Raw genomic sequence first — 13,206 nt, 5'->3', positions numbered from 1 at the left:
AAGAGGCTCCTTTCTGGACTATAAAATATTTGCTGGGCTTCCCTGGTGGCGCAGTGGTTGAGAGTCCACCTGCTGATGCAGGGGACATGGGTTCATGCCCCGGTCCGGGAGGGTCCCACATGCCACGGAGCGGCTGGGCCCGTGAGCCATGGCCGCTGAGCCTGCGCGTCCGGAGCCTGTGCTCCGCAACAGGAGAGGCCACAAGAGTGAGAGGCCCGCGTACCGCAAAAAAAAAAAAAAAAAATATATATATATATATATATATATATATATATTTGCTAAAAGAAGGGTACAGAGTGGTTAAGACTGGTATTTGGAGGAAATGTCATGGGCTCAGAAGGGCAGGCTGCACTGGATGGGAGGGCAACCTGCCTCTGGGGGGAGGACATAATTGGGCAGCCTTATCCATCTGCATATAGCAAAGTGGAGCATTTTTATTCGTTATAATTCCAGAGTGGCAAATTTTCTCTGGGAAAAGTATCAGGGAGAGACATCACATGGTGGGGAAGAACACATGTTGAGGGCTTGGAGTGTGTGAGCAATGAGGCCTGGTGGGTAAGAAGGTGGGGAGCATAGTGGCAAGAAAAGTCTACACTGTAGGAGGTAGTAGCGAAAGTCTTAAAAGGATTTTCAAGAACTGGGTTTGAGGAGGGACTTGACTAGGTTTTAAGTGTGCGTATGCGTATATTTTTTGCATAAGCATATTTTACATAAATATATCTAGTGTACTGGTTTTTTCAATGTGACACCAGACTGAGACTGGTCTTAGAAGTGGCTCAGTTGTATCTGGGTTACCTGCATGTGCCCCCGAAGGCTGAGCTGACTGTGTCAGTGGAGCCAAGGAGTAGGGAGTTCACCCTGGCATCAGATAACCTAGGGCTGTGGGCGAACGCCTAAGGTCAGGAGCCTGAGGGCTCTTACTGTTCGCACAGTGCCAGTGGGGCAGCAGTGTCCCCTCCCTCCTGTCCCACAGTGCTGCGAAGCGCAGCTGAGGCTGCTTCTCTGGTCAGGCAGCACCTTCCAGAACCACAGAGGATAGTCACACTCTGGTGGCTGGACTGGGTAGTCCACAGCAAAGTGACCTTGAGATTTTCCCTCAACTGAATGCATGTCGATAGGATGGAATAAGATGTTTTCCAGTCTCTAGGATGCAGTCTGCCCCTTGGGCCCTTTCCACCAAGAGTTGCACTGCTGAGAAGTTAGGAAGAGGTGATTGAGAGGGATGAGACCCTAACCTCAGCCCAGCAAACAAGGATTCCAGCTCCTGGGGATGGTGCACACATATGAAAAAAAAAGGGCTTCTCTTTATTGGGGTGGGGATTTCGGGGCAAAGAGCAGGAAGGAAGGAACCCTGCAGAAGGTGGAGCCCTGGCACCCACACCTGGCTGATGAGGGCCCCTGTACCTGGGAGGGAGCCCAGTTAGACACGCTGGAGCCCTAAATGAATCCTCAGCCTTAGGAGTGAGCCACAAATCTCAACACTTCCGGAGATGAGCACTCCCAGGAGCTTTCTGAGTCAAAGACTTCTGGCTGTGGACCCTTACCATCCTCCAACCACACAACCAAATTTCTACAAGTCTCTTCCTGTCTTAAGAGGTCCCCACCCTCCTCCAGCTGAGGCCCCCAAAGGCTATGAGAAGATGGCTGCCTAACTAAAACGAATGCATTCACTTATTCCATGGCTTAAGCACATCTCCAGCTAATTCATTAAACAAAAAATTTTTTTGGGGGTGCCTGTGCTATGTGCTAGACTGGATGGAAGCTTAGAGAGACTACAGAATTAGGGACCAGGTCTCCCCAAGTGTGTCTGCCAGTTGTCAAAAGGAAAAGGTGGCTTGCCATATGGCAAAGTAGGACCATTATAGGATTAGACCTGCCCACCTGCTCTGTCTAGGCTCTTTGCTAGAAACTGAAAATACACTGGCAAGCAAAACATAGTTCCTTTCCTCAAGGGATTTACGTTCTGTAGAGAAGGCAGACAAGAAAGGGGCACTTTGGATCTGTAATGTAAGCGTGGTGATAGGTGGTAAGTACAGGGCATCAGGAGAGAGCACACAGGAGGGCACCCAGGCCAGCAGGATTTCGCTGGGTAGGTAGAGACAAGATTTAAAATAAGGATTCACGTGGACACATTATCCATTGATTCTCCATTGGTGCGCAGGAATCCCTTCATCAAGGTGCTATTGATTTTTTAAATTAATTAATTAATTTACTTTTTTTTGGCTGTGTCAGGTCTTAGTTGCGGCATGCAGGATCTTTTTGTTGCAGTGTGTGGGCCCTTCATTGCGACGTGTGGACTTCTCTCTAGTTGTGGCGTGAGAGCTCAGTAGTTGTGGTGTGAGGGCTTAGTTGCCCCAGGGCATGTGGGATCTTAGTTCCCTGACCAGGGATTGAACCCACGTCCCCTGCATTGGAAGGTGGATTCTTTACCACTAGACCACCAGGGAAGGCCTTGTGCTATTGATTTTTGATCGGTGTGTACAAGTCATTTAACAACCCCTGAGTATTCATACAGCAGGGCTGTGTTGTCAGACTGAAGGGGACCTGGGCTGGTTGGGCAGCGTGACGTGGAGCAAGTACCATTGCTGCAGGTAAGAGGTGAGAAGCAGAGCTCAGTCAAGTTCCCTAGAAAAGGAGAACTCCTACACGATGGGCCATAGGAGAAGCTGGCCCCAGAGCACTTGCCAAGTAGCTCAGGCAGCAACAGCTCTGCTCAAACTGCCAGGTCACATTGGAGGTCATGATGGGAATCAGACAATCACTGTGCTATGTCGTGATAAGGTTTGTTTTGCAAAGATTGTTGACCATTTTTTCATTGTTTTCATCTTTCGACACCGGCACATATATCACCAAAGGTTTTGGTATTAGAATGTTATGATCACACACACAGAAAAAAAAATGTTGAAGATTGCTGCATTATAGTCTAAACCTCAGAGAAGCGAAGGGGTCACACTTTCTGCTTCCAACCTCGGTAACAACAACAACCCAGTCTGAGCCCACCGCACGCCACTGTCTTGCTCTGAGAGGGTAAAGCTCACCAACGAAAGGGATTAATCAAACTTTGCCTTTTGTGTAAATGACAAGGTGATTTCTCTACACATTTTTTGAAAAATTGTTTTCATTATGAGAGTTTAACTTCACTCCCACTTTCTGAAGAAAGGGCAGAGGAGATATTAACAGAGTCTTTGGCACTGCAGGTGACAAATTATCCACAAAAACTTTCAAGGCGGTGCAACTCTTCGTTGCGGTACGCAGGCTGCTCATTGCGGTGGCTTCTCCTGCTGCGGAGCATGGGCTCTAGGCATGTGGGCCTCAGTAGTTGTGGCTCGCAGGCTCTAGAGCACAGGCTCAGTAGTTGTGGTGCACAGGCTTAGCCGCTCTCTGGCATGTGGGATCTTCCCGGACCAGGGCTCAAACCCATGTCCCCTGCATTGGCAGGCAGATTCCTAACCACAGCACCACCAGGGAAGCAGTGTAAACACAACCCAGGACCACAGCCTCCTCACAGATTAGCTGCCTGAGGACGGAGAGGCAGCTCCTTGCCAGGGGGGTTCTTATGTTCCTACACTTCTGGTGTAGAGTGCTTTGAAGATTCCACTCTTTGGGGATCCAGACACTGAATTTGAAAAAGCGCCACTCACTCTGCACCAGGCTCGGCAAATGCCCCCAAAGCGAGCTTCCCCTCAGGTCACACAGATGGTGTAGTCTGAAATGAGGAGCTGCCGGAGTGACTCTGGGGTGCTGGGAAGCTGTGAGTGGAATGGCCTCTGAGAGCTGGAGAGGCAGTTTAGAGCCATAAAGGGCCTTAGGAAATAGCTGTTCCCTCTCCAGATGCTCTTAAAGGACTACTTAGATATCTCCACCATCAAGTCCAGGTTTATCTTAATTCACTCTCCTCAAGTCAACCCTGCCCAGCGACAGACGGCAACTCAGAGGCTGGGCCCTGCTGTGCTCGGGTTTGTCCCTGCAGAGCACAGGCAGACAAGTCCAAGTGCAAGTTTGATTGACAGGGCTTTGCACCATCATTCACTCCTTTGCTCCCCCTCTTCCCTCCAGCCAGGCCACTTAGGGACGACAGCCATGACAAAGGAAACGAGAGGAGCCTTTCTATACTGGTTTTCAAGAGCCAGTGACAGGGAAGAAAGGGGAGGACTAAAATGTTTGCAGATTTTTAAAAAAGGGGAAATTCTCTTTTGCTCCCCTCCCCCCACTGGCCTCAACCCCCCCACACACACACACACGGGAAAAATGATGGGGAAACAAGAATAGACTTTGGAGGGTCCTGGAGAGCGGGGCTGCGGTAGGTTAGAGTTTCCAAAGATATCCCCCATAACAATGTCCCCCATCCCACATGCTGTCCTTACGATGTGACTGTGACAGTTTTCCCAAAGAGAGGTAGGGTCTATGTCCCCTCCCTTTGAGCGTGGACAGACTAGAGACTGTCCAGATCTCTAGGTCCTGTCTGATCGCTGGGCCCTGCAGAGTTCCGCCACCACACCTAGCCCATATTCTTTGCAGATGTCTCTGGTGATAGCTCTATTCCAAGAACAGGCCTTCTATTTAAATTTTTTAGGCAGTTAGAAGGAAGGTTAAAGGTTCTTCCTGAGTCTTTTGGGTCTTGATTGTTTTCCGCTCAAGGTAAACTCTGTGGCATTTGGGGGTGGCCAATTTTGCTCCCCTATAGTCTTCAAGCTTAATTCTCTAAATTTTTCATTTGAAAATCATATTGTGGGGACTTCCCTGTTGGTCCAGTGGTTAAGAATCCACCTTTCAATGCAGGGGACGTGGGTTTGATTCCTGGTTGGGGAACTAAGATCCCACATGCTGCAGGGCAACTAAGCTTGCGTGCCGCAACTACTGAGCCTGTGTGCTCTAGAGCCTGTGCACCACAACAACAGAGCCCGTGTGCTATAACTACTGAGCCCGCGCGCTCTGGAGCCTGTGCGTCACAACTAGAGAGAAGCCTGCGTGCCGCAACGAAGAGCCCACCCGGCACAATGAAAGATCCCCACATGCCGCAACTAAGACCCGATGCAGCCAAATAAATAACTATTAAAAAAAGATAACTATTAAATCATATTGTGGCTGTCTCTAGTCAGAGGAATTGTGGGTGAATCTGTTTTGAGATGAACTTGGTGAGCTTCTCTAGTTCTGATTGGGACAAAGCCGAGGGAATGTTTTATTTGGTTCAGGTCATTAACAAGAGAAAACAAAGCAAAACAACCAGAGTAGAAGGTAACACAAAAGTTGGTGTTTGATTCTGACCTCCGACAGCTCCCTGGGAGTTCAAAACTTTATACAATAACTTTCCAACTCTGGCTTCACTTGGGAAAAAAATTTTCATATGTTGCTTTAAAGCGTTGGATCAAATGAGGTAAGACTCCTTTAGGGATTATAGTTAAAATGTTATTATAGTTAAAATGTCATTGCTTTCCCTGATTCTTGTAATTAAAGTCTGCAGCCTCATTCTGGGGAAGATGAGGAGTTTTAATGTTTTTCCATGAATGATGCAGTGTGTGAACCAATAAATATGGAGAAGGATGATATTAACACACATTTACTGTGCCCACACGGTTACTGATGGACAGAGCTCCCTTCCACAGAGCACACCACGTTTTCTAGAATCAGGGAAGTATTTCCAAGAAGGGTGATACAGCCCCTGACGTCCCAGCACTGGGGGTGGGGAAATACAAGGTATAAAATTATAGCTGGCAGGTGTGGTAGAAAAGACAAGGGGGGGAGAGAAAAAGGAGAGGGGCAGGGTCTTGTGGAGAGTGGCCTGGAGCTGATATTCCCAGGAGTGACTGCCTGTCACCCAGAGCACTTAGCTCTAGACATGACAGTGGGCACATTCCTGGGTGGGAATAGGAACTATACGTGCAGTGAAATTCTGCCGTACACGCAAGTGGGGTATGAAAACTTCAGCTGTCCAAATGCAACCAAGCAGGACCCTATGGGGCCTTTCTGGAACAGACCCCTCCCCCATATACCCTGCTTTAGCTCCTCTCTGAGGTGCACAGATAATAGTATCTAATGCACATTTCCTGAGTTGTTTTACAGATGCCGAAACCCCGATCAAATGGAAGATGTTAGGGGCTTCCCTGGTGGCGCAGTGGTTGAGAATCTGCCTGCTAGTGCAGGGGACATGGGTTCGAGCCCTGGTCTGGGAGGATCCCACATGCCGCGGAGCAACTGGGCTCGTGAGCCACAACTACTGAGCCTGCACGTCTGGAGCCTGTGCTCCGTAACAAGAGAGGCCGCGACAGTGAGAGGCCTGCGCACCGCGATGAAGAGTGGCCCCCGCTTGCCACAACTAGAGAAAGCCCTCGCACAGAAACGAAGACCCAACACAGCAAAAATAATTAATTAATAAACTCCTACCCCCAACATCTTAAAAAAAAAAAAAAAAAGGAAGACGTTAACTACTTGATGACCATGAGCATGTAGCCCCCAGACCTACTGGAGCCTGAGGATTGATAATGTTAACCCCTGTGACCCCACCCTGTTACCTCACCATCAACCAATCGGAGAATTGTGCGCGAGCTAATCACACACCCTGGGACTCCCCTCCCTCACCTGGCCTTTAAAAACGCCTCCCTGAAATCCATCGGGAGCCTGGTATTTTGAGCGCTTGCTGCCCTGGACTCCTTGCTTGGTGCCTTGCAATAAATGCTGCCCTTTCCCTCACCACAAGCTGGTGTCAGTAGATTGGCTTTACTGCGCATGGGCGAGTGGACCCAAGTTTGGTTCAGTAACACAAAAGCAGGGTGAATAGAAAACCTTTTTCTATCTGTATTGTCACATAAAGCACAGAAATAGAGAGCGAAACACACACAACTGACTATATAAGGAACTTGAAGTCCCAAATGACTGAACGCATCTCTTCCCAAGACCCTCATGCCCCCCAGCCCAGGCCCTTTCTAACCTTCCCGTCCTCCAGGAAAAGGGCTTGATTCCACCTTTGAGAACAGCGCTGCACAGAGGATGGGGAGCAGTCACAGTAGAGCCAAATCCCTGTCGTATCCAAGCTGGCGTTGCCTTCAGGAGCATTCCCGGGGGGGTTACTGTTTGCAGTTCTGCTTGTCCTGTTGTCCCCTCCTCTCCTCTCCCAGGAAGCCGTGGAGGCCTTGGAGCCTTCCCGGCAGCGGCACCACAGTTGTTCTTCTGGTTGGTTGTGTAGGGAAGCTGAATTTGCCACCTCGCTCCCCCTCCACCCTTAGCCCCCAATGTATAAATGAGGAGACTGAGACCTGGAGACACTGGGTGACTCACATCACATGATGAGGGGGTTTGACAGCCAAGTCAGGACCCCTTATGTACTTCCCTGTGCTCTTTTGTCTGCTGTTATATATCACCAGACTATAAACATGAGGGTGGGATTATTCCTTACCTTTGTGTTGTCGAACCCAAGTTCTTGTACCTGATGCACAGTGAGACCAAACAGACTGAAATGTCAGAGTTTGGAGCCGAGAAAAATTTGTTGCAAGGACTGAGCAAGGAGAACAGCAGGCTTGTGCTCAAAAAGCCCGAACTCCCCCATGGATTTTGGGGAAGGGTTTTTATAGGCAAAATTGGGGTGGGGAAGGGCTGCAAGGGTGTGTGACCTTCCGCTGATTGGTTGGTGGTGAGGTAACAGGTTCCAGGAATCTCAGTCATCAGCCTCTGGTTCCAACCAGTCTGGGGTCCACGGGCTCGTGCTCAGCCTGAATTTTTCACCTGGATGGGGGCCTTAGTTCCTGTATAAGAACTCAAAGATACACTGTTATGTATATCCCTTGAGGAGGAACCAGGACCCTGCCCCAACTCTGCACTATTGTTTGACTGCTCTTCCCTTGTCTCTGCATCCCATCCCTTCTGTAATTAGTAACTGTTTGAACCTGCCCTTTGGAACTCAGGGAAGTTCTAGGAGGCTGAAGCCTTTTACCTACAAACAAGAAACGGGGGACATGGAAAGGCTTTTGTACCCAGGAGAGCCCCACGATCTCAACCCCCCTTTTCTTAGATACTCCTCAGTCTTGTGGGAAGCAGGTATAAGGATCATAAACTCCGCAGAGGAACTTGGTTTTCGGGGGACTTGGCTTTATTTCTTCGCATCTACCTCAGTACCTAACGCATGCCTGCTACACAACAGGCCCTCAAGGAACGTGTCTGAACCAGTGAAGGACCAGTGGTTGTTCTGGATGTGCAGCTGGAGAGGCGAGTGGGTGTGGGCTGAGGGCCCAAACTCCCACTGGTTCCCAGCATGTGTGTGTGGCTGGCAGGCACGGGAGCAGTGGCTGATCCACAGGTTTTCTCTGGCTGGTCTTCTAGCCACTGAAAAGATCTCACCTCCCAGAAGAGTCTGATTTAGCAACTCACCCTTCACTTTTTAGGAAACTTTTCACCAAAGAAGATGGCTTCAACCTCTGAGATTAGTTGGATTTGCTATTCATTTATGGTTTAGAGTTTATTCTTCAATTTCAGCACTCCCTTCAAGACCTTCTTTTCCAAAAATAGCCCGTCAGTTCAGCAGTTTGATTTCTGCTGTCCTGTTGTTTTAATGCATGTCTCTGTAACCTAAATAAAAAACCAAAAAACACCTGTCTTAGCTACTGATCTCAGCTGTGCTCTCTCTGTGGGAGCTAGATTTATTTTTGTTACAGAGGTGTTTTTCCTCCCCTCCCTGTTTAGCAGTTTGTTTGCTGCCATTAAGAATAGTTTTGTGATTTGGGGTTTTTTAAATATTTTATTCACCCAAGAGCAGTCAGTGCTGGGAGGAGGAGCTGGTAAAGAATCCCTGATACCAGCCCAATTGCACCATGCCAGATTCATGCAAATCCCCTGGCTGAGGACAGAGATGGCAGCAACCCCCATCCCATTGCTAACAGGGCGCTTTCGCACCTGAGCTGGTCCTCTGCGACATCCACCTGGCCAGGCCACTGTCCACCTTGGCAAAATGAGAGAGTATCTGCTCTCCTGACACTGCTAGCTGATTGTGCACGTGAGAACCACCTTGGAGCTCTGATAAAATACCGCAGCCCTGGCTCCGCCCCAGGACTCTAAATTAATTGGTCAGGGGCTGGGCCTGGGCACCAGCATTTCTGAGTTTCCCAGGGAATCCTTAAGGGCAGGAACTGGGGAGCTAGGTTAAAGCCAGGACTGAATGAGGAATACTCTTGTTGCCTGTAGCATCAAAACTTCTCACGAAGGTTGAGAGTAGTACAGAAGTTTGGATAAGCTGCTAACCTGGAAAGTCTCTGACTCAGTGAATGATGATGGTTTGAGCCCAGGAAATTCAGTGGGGAAAAGAAAAAAAGAAAGCCTTGATCTATACAGCTATTAACAGGCTCTCAGCCAGATGCTTAAAAAAAAAAAGTTAGAATTAAACCATCGCTTTGGAAACAACCTTCATGTGAAGTTAAAAATAACCACCACCACCACAACAAAAACACCAGTTATGTTTTAAGACATTAGCAGGGATAAAGGATCCTTAAGTACAAAAAGTAGAATAGAAGTTAGCGGCCCTGACCTCAGTCTTTCTTACTTACAAGGTGGCTTTCCAAGAAATTGCTCCATATCTTTGTCAAACAGCCTCATCTCTGGCCTCTCAATTTGCTCTGAAGATCAGCCAGTGAGAGGCTGGAGACATGGTGGGCTAAATTGTACCCACCCCTCAGCCCAGACCAGGGAAGAGTGTTCTATCCTAGGCTCTGAGCTTTAAGGGGCCCAGCTCTGGCCCGAGCCCCACCATGCTCCTCCCCATGGACCAGGAATCCAGTGGGTCAAGGGGAGGTGCGCGCTCAGAGTTGTAGACCCTCTCCTTCTGGGCCAGGCACCAAGTATCCAGAACTCAGTATACCCTCCCTCCGCTATGGACTGAATGTTTGTATCCCCCCAAATTTATATGATAAAACTCTAATCCCCAATGTGATAGTATTAGGAAGTAAGGCCTTTGGGAGGCAATTAATTGGTCATGAGAGAGAGAGACCTTGTGATGGGATTAGGGCTCTTAAAAGAGACACAAGGGGGCTTCCCTGGTGGCGCAGTGGTTGGGGGTCCGCCTGCCGATGCAGGGGGGCACGGGTTCATGCCCCGGTCCGGGAGGATCCCACGTGCCGCGGGGCGGCTGGGTCCGTGGGCCGTGGCCGCTGGGCCTGCGCGTCCGGAGCCTGCGCGTCCGGAGCCTGTGCTCCGCAACGGGAGAGGCCGCAGCGATGGGGGGCCCACGTACTGCAAAACAAAAAACAAAACAAGAGACACAAGGGAGATGATCTCTGTCTTCACTGTGTGAGGACACAGCAAGAATGGGGCCTTCCATAAACCAGGAAGAGGGCCCTCACCAGGCACTGAATTAGCTGGCACCTGGATCTTGGACTTCACAGCCTCCAAAAGTATGAGAAATAAATGTCTGTTGACCAAGCCGTCCAGTCCATGGAAGTCTGTTAGAACAGCCCAAGCAGACTAAGACACTACCCCAGTGTTCCTGAGCCCTCTGCTGGGCCCTGAGTGGGCCTCTCCCCCAGGCCATTGTCCCACAGTTGACTGCTTTGCTGGCACTTGTCTCCCAGGGCCTGAGGAGTGGCCAATGGTAGCTGTTTGCAAGGATATGGACATGTAGGCTGGGGTGACACTTGTGTGGAGATGGAGCCAAGGGTAGGACAACAGGATGAGGTGTGCCATAGGCTGGCCTCGCTGTCCCACTGCATTCAAACATTGCACTGAGATCCTAAATTTGAACCTGGTCCTTCCAAGCCATTATGAAGACATATTTGTCAAAATGGGAGGATAGAACATGCTTTTCGGGGCAGTTCATGAGCCTGATTTATAGTTTCTACAGAGTTAGACCTATGGAGTATGGGCCTTCCTTTGTGCTCCTGTGTGGAGGTTCATAATGTAATGTATACATAGTGCTACATGTACGAAACACACAATCCAACTGTCTTGGAAACACACAATCCAACGTGTCAAGGGCCTTTCTGCATTTTTATTACATATTATGAAGAACCTGTATATAGAGGTCATTTCTATTAGTCAAGTGTTTCTATTCATCGTGATCAGATTTTCCGCCCCTTGACTTGCAAATGCATTGTGCTCCTACAGTTGTGTGAGAAGCAGTTACTTTATGAGGAGTGGGCCGACGATAAAACCCCTACGGCAGTCTTCTGAACAGCTGGGCGAATGTTAACAAGTAAATAATTTCTTCTTCAGTGGAAAAACAATTCCACAAGCACCTGCTTCCTAGCTCAAAGTTAGTCACTCTTCCTTTGAGTTCCAGTTGGTGCACATTTCACAGTCCTTGCAGAAATGTGTTTTGTTCCTGTCCTCTCCACTAGGTTCAGATCTCCTCAAAAGCAGGTATTGCACCTTCCCCCTCTTTAGAGTCCCAGCACCCACGGTGCTGGAACACGGTGTCCTTGCTTCTGTAATGGTCAGCTTTCTAAAACATTTTTTCTTTAGTATGAGCGATTCTATTTATTATTAGCACTGTGGTATATTGCAACTGTATATAAAAATTAAACCATCAGAATTTTGTTAACTGTTATTAAAAGAATAGATAACTTTTTAACATAAAAACTTATGTTAAAGGATGTGGGGAAATATTTTACATATATGGCAATTCTCTTACTACGTAAATTTTCCTACATATCTCTGATTATTCTCTTAGATAAACTCCTGGAGGTGGATCTGCTGGGTCAAGGAACATGCATATTTTAAACGCTATTATTGATTCACATGACCAGGCTACTGTATTGACTGTCTAACTCAGTGCCCTCCCTCCTCCAAGGCTTGGGAACCCACCTGCGGAGAGGGCCTGAGCTACTCTTTGACGCTTCCTCCTCCCTCTCATTCTGCTGCTTCCAGGTAGCAAGAGGTGGGAGAGAGAGAGAGAAGGGGCAAAAGCCTTAGCAGCTGGTGTGGTCTTGTCTGGGATGCGTGTCCTCTGGGTACTGGGCATCCAGATACTTACTGTCTTGTGGAACATGTGGTTAAGTTCTTCAAGACTCTGGGGGATGCCTCCCCTCAACAGTTATGCTACATGGAGATGTGCTTCCATTGGACCTTGCCCCCCCGCCCCCAGTTCCAGCCCACATTACAGCACCCCACAGGCTCTTGCTGCTGCTTGTCCCCTGGACAGGGAGCCAGAAAAGCAGCACAGCCTGGCTTCCTTCCATGGCACCCACTTGGCCCCAGGCAACTCATGCCTCCTTATCACACCAGATGACAGTGGTGGGGTGAGAGCAGGCTGCTGCTTCTCTTTGTGGAGCCATCCCTAGCCAGTTCCTTTTTTCCTGCTCAGTACAGAACACAGACCAGTAGTTGCACCTTAAGCAAATGTTCAGGGGTTGAGAGGCCTTTCTCCCCTCAAAGACACTCCCAAACTCTGCAATCCGTTCAACTGGGATGTGGGGACAGGGGAGCGCTCTCCCCTGGGTCAGGAACTCCCTATGCCACATCTAATTTCCTCGTCTTGGGCTTATAGAGATTTGTGAGGAGCGGGGGGATAGTAGGCATGGGGTTAACAGAGTCTGTGGGGACAGGTCTGGGAACCCTCTGTAGGATGGAGAGATAGGAAGGCTTTCTGCACCTGGCTTTTAGCCGCAGAAATCAGACGATAGGAAAAGTTCCACTGGAAATTCTCTTACAGTGATTGGTTAAGTAATCATGATAAAATCTCTATGAAGGAATAAAATATGGCTGTGATTTTGTGATTTGAAGAAACATGTATTTGCTAATTTAGAGGACTAAAACATATTCCTCATATATATTTGGTCTTTGTCTACAGTTCCTGGCTCACAGCTCCCCAAACCCTTGAAATTTCCTGAGTGATAAGAGCAAGGAGAACACCTTTTGTTATAATATTTGGTCTCTTGACTTCAGTTCTTGAAGTGCTTCAGAGCCATAAATGTGAAATGGGTGTCTTGTTATTCATAACAAGCCCCTTTCCACTGCAACTGAGTTTATGTTAATGAGGTAACTTTTGGAAAGCATCTAAGGATGGGGGGCTGGTTGCCCGGGCAACCAATCAGGAATACAGGGTTGGAACTTTCAGTCCCACACCCTGATTTCCAGGGAGGGGAGAAGAGCTGGAGGTTGATCAGTCACCAATGGCCAATGATTTAATCAATCATACCTATGTAATGAAGCCTCCATAAAAACCCCAAAGGAAGGACAGTGTTCAGAGAGTTTCCTGGTTGGAGAATACATGCCATTATGTCAGTCTTCAAA

The sequence above is a fragment of the Mesoplodon mirus genome (genome assembly GCF_964341445.2).
Source record: "Mesoplodon mirus genome assembly, chromosome: 10".
Lineage (NCBI taxonomy): Eukaryota > Metazoa > Chordata > Mammalia > Artiodactyla > Ziphiidae > Mesoplodon > Mesoplodon mirus.
This window is presented reverse-complemented; position numbering follows the sequence as displayed.